Genomic DNA, 3,559 nt, shown 5'->3' with positions numbered 1-3,559 from the left:
CTTCAAAAGAAGGCAATGTATTAATAGCTTCATGGATAAAAGCCATGGTTTTTTGTTTGTTTTTTTGGTGAGATGGAGATTTACTCTTGTTGCCCAGACTGGAGTGCAATGGCACGATCTCGGCTCACCGCATCCTCCGCCTCCCAGATTCAAGCGATTCTCCTGCCTCAGCCTCCCGAGTAGCTGGGATTACAGGCATGTGCCACCACGCCCGGCTAATTTTGTATTTTTAGTAGAGATGGAGTTTCACCGTGTTAACAGCCCAGGATGATCTTGAACTCCTGATCTCAGGTGATCCGCCCGCCTCGGCCTCCCAAAGTGCTGGGATTACAGGCATGAGCCACTGTGCCCGGCCAAAGCCACGGGTTTTTAGTTGAGTCCTAATGGGCAAAACCGCCACACAACTGGAAAAAAATACCACCTACGTCATAAATTTGTAAGGCATCATAAGAGGATGTATGTAAAGCGGCCCCGATCCTAATTACTTGGTAATTGTTAACTATTGCTTTCACTCTGTCCCCAAAACAAAAGCCTTACATGCTGTAGGCATATTACTTGTTGGTAAAGCCGATTGCTAACAAGTACACCCATACCCAATAATACATTAGAATTATCTGTGTCTAGAGGACGTACGTGATTAACCATGACCTAGCATACTTACAAAGGCTTGGATGACCAGTATAAAACAATTGCCCACTATCTAGCTTAGCACTGTGCAATATTAACTTTCTGGGATGCTGGGAATGGGCTATAATATGCACTGTCCAATAAAGAGGTGACTGAGCTCTTGAAATGTGGCTAGTACGACTGAGAAACTTATCCAGTGGTTAGTGACCACTTTATTGGACAACTCAGCTCTAGAATCTCGACCCGTCAACACTCTTTTTAAACTCGCCCATGTCCTCTTTTTCACCGGCGAAATAATTCTTTTTCTAAGTAACCTTCACTGATTCAAGGCATCAGAAAGTCCACTGATCCCAAGCTCTTTTTTTCTTTAGCTGTTACACACGTGTTCACCGTGAACCTTAACCGAGAAACAGCATCCGTATAAAACCCACAGCACATGACAAAGTTAAGTCAAACATCAAAGGACATGAAATCATCCACTTAAAATAATCGCGCCTCGACCTCGTGAAGCACGGTCTCGAGGGTGGACGGGAACAAAAACAAACCGGGCGACAGGCGTAGGGAAAATGCGAGGAGCACGCGGGGAGGTCTGGCGCCCCTGTCACGGTGACTCCAGGCTGAGGCCAACCGCGCGCCCGCTCTCCCACGCAGGGCACTGTCGCTCCCCGCTAGCGCACAGGCCGGACACGACTCGCCCCGGCCCCCACCCCAACGGCTGCACGGCGGCACGGCGGCACGCACCACTACAGTGCGAGAGTCGCACCTTTTGCTGTATCCGCTCCAAGCTGGCCCCACCCCCGGCTCCTCGGAACCCCGCCTCGAAACCGTGCCCAAGACGCTCATTGCTCAAGGCACCCGTACAAAATGGCGGCGGGGCCTCAGGAACCAACCATAGAGACGCCCTCAGGCCGCGGAGAGAGCGTAGGCCTTTGAGCGTAGGCCTCTGAGCGCCGGCCCCGCCCCGAGTCGGCCTGCTCTTCCGGCGGGGGCGGGGAAAGGGCGCGTCTCCAAGGCCCCTTCTAGGAGAAGAGCGTGGGGTCTCCATGGTGCTGGGTCCTCCGAGCCGAGTCACGTGGCTGGCGAAAGACGTCGCGGAGGCGGTGGGGAGGAGAAATGGGCGGGAGGCTGTGGAGATAGCGAGACACCCCGCGACGACGAGGTTGTCATGGTGCCGCGGGGCCGTGCTCGCGCATGCGCCACCTGACCCACGGGGGCCGGTCGTGGAGCTGCGACCCCGGCCCTCGGTGAGAAAGGGAGGGCTGGGTCTGGGAGGAGGGGAGCAGGGTTGGCGACGGGAGAGGGATTGGGCGAGAAGCGTGGGGAAAGGAGGGGGAAGTAGGGGAGAGAGGAAGAGGAGCGAGTAGGCAAGAGGGGCAAACTGGGACTTTCGGGGGACAGAGGGCCAAATGGTGGGAGTGAGGGTTGTTGGCTTTGCTGTGAGGGGCGTGGGAGAGGGAATCGCCGGTGAGGAGGGGGCTGCGTGTGGGGAGTGGGCTTGTGTGACGGGCAGGTGGGCCCTGGTCTAGCCCTAGGCGCAACCGCCAGCCGGCTGGGCGGGGAGAGAGCTTGGAGTCCAGCCCGGCTGGGAGCTGAGGGCTAGGCAGTGGGCAGGTGAGTGGGCGCCAGAACTGGTAACTGGGCGAAGGTCCTGGGCTTCCAGTTTGAGGTCGGGGGTGGTACCCTGTTCTGGCCCCAGGGCACAGGTGTGTGGCCTTTTCCAGAGACCTGCCGTCACCCACGTTGCTGGTTGTTTCTCTTGAGTGGCCAGCTTGCCAGGCTTGGTGCCGGGGGTAGTGTTTTGGGGGAGAAGGTGGGCAGTGCCAAGTAAGGAGTTAGTGGTTAGTGGGTGGCTTCGGGGGAGCTCTGATCCCGGCCCAGGTCACAGGCTGGAGCTAGGCTCGCTGTTATTGCTTAAGTCCTGGCAGTATGCATTGCCTGGGCGTTTGCCCTGGAAGGCTGGTGGTATGCCAGTCACAGCACAGTACTAGGGTCTGCCCAGTTCGGCCCTGCTGAGCTGGCAGGCTGGTGGATGCCTGGAGGGTGCACATGCTGCCTGGCACAGATGCAACGTGGGCTGGTGCGAATGGGTAGGTGGGCACTGTTACTGTGAACTAATTGCAGCAGGGGATCGGAGAAAGTTCTCTAAGCTCATCTCCCTTTGAAAGGTGAAAATAGAGCCAAACTGGTCTCAAACAGGAAATTGTATGGAATTGGGGTTCAGGATCTTTAACACGAATTTTCAGCTAAGTTGGAGAAATGGAATGAATGTGAAAGGGAAGATGAATATTAGACATTTAGGTAGACAGGGTTTTTCCACTGTTAAAATACACAGACCTCCTCCCAGAATGGTATCTCTGAATATGCAGGCCAAAAGAAAATGACTTTGGAGAACACCTAGTAATGTGCTTATAATTCGAACTGGGATTACTCAAGGTTTTCTTTCTGCGACCTTATCACTTTATTGTATTTAAGCCTGTGGTTGGGCTTTTACCTCACACTTCTGTCCAGGCACACATGTTATACACGTGACACATTTTAAAGGGAACTTGAGCTCCCAGGAATGTTGCCAAGTGTCTATAAAAGGAGAGATCTGAAAGCAGCATTTCAGATCCTTTTCTTGTAACCCTTGGATCTCCTTTTTAATCATAAGGACAAATCTTCACAAAGATTGTTTGTGGATTAGACCAAGCTTTAATTTGGATGGTGGATTTGTCCCTGAGGTTTCATCTTAGAATAAGGGGTAGATCAAATATCTGTTTCCTGCAGGGGACCAGACATGGAGGTTAGATCTTAAGGTGACCATGGTGTTTGGAAATGCATAATCTTGACCTTCAAGCTGTTCAGGTATTTCTGTGCTGCTAAGCTACTAGAGCTGTCAGAGAGACTCAGCAGGTCTGAGATTTGTTGGAAATTTTTTTTTTTTTTTTTTTTT

The 3,559-nt window shown here is 52.8% G+C and overlaps 1 protein-coding gene across 6 annotated transcripts in view; it reads left to right on the top strand.

The window, feature by feature from the left end:
* Positions 1-1,603: 1,603 nt before the first annotated feature.
* The window catches only part of CIPC (CLOCK-interacting pacemaker), a 29,393-nt gene continuing 27,437 nt past the window's right edge, over positions 1,604-3,559 (top strand). Inside the window, exons 1-2 of one of the 6 annotated variants that reach the window (XM_011988292.1) lie at positions 1,820-1,871; positions 3,394-3,471. The gene's annotated coding sequence lies outside the window, so the exon portion shown is untranslated. The other 5 variants (XM_011988293.1, XM_011988288.1, XM_011988294.1 and 2 more) reach the window with 5 other exon arrangements.

The sequence above is a fragment of the Mandrillus leucophaeus genome, unplaced genomic scaffold (genome assembly GCF_000951045.1).
Source record: "Mandrillus leucophaeus isolate KB7577 unplaced genomic scaffold, Mleu.le_1.0 Scaffold326, whole genome shotgun sequence".
NCBI lineage: Eukaryota > Metazoa > Chordata > Mammalia > Primates > Cercopithecidae > Mandrillus > Mandrillus leucophaeus.
Note: the sequence above shows the minus strand (reverse complement) of the source record. Positions and strands in the feature narration are given on the sequence as shown.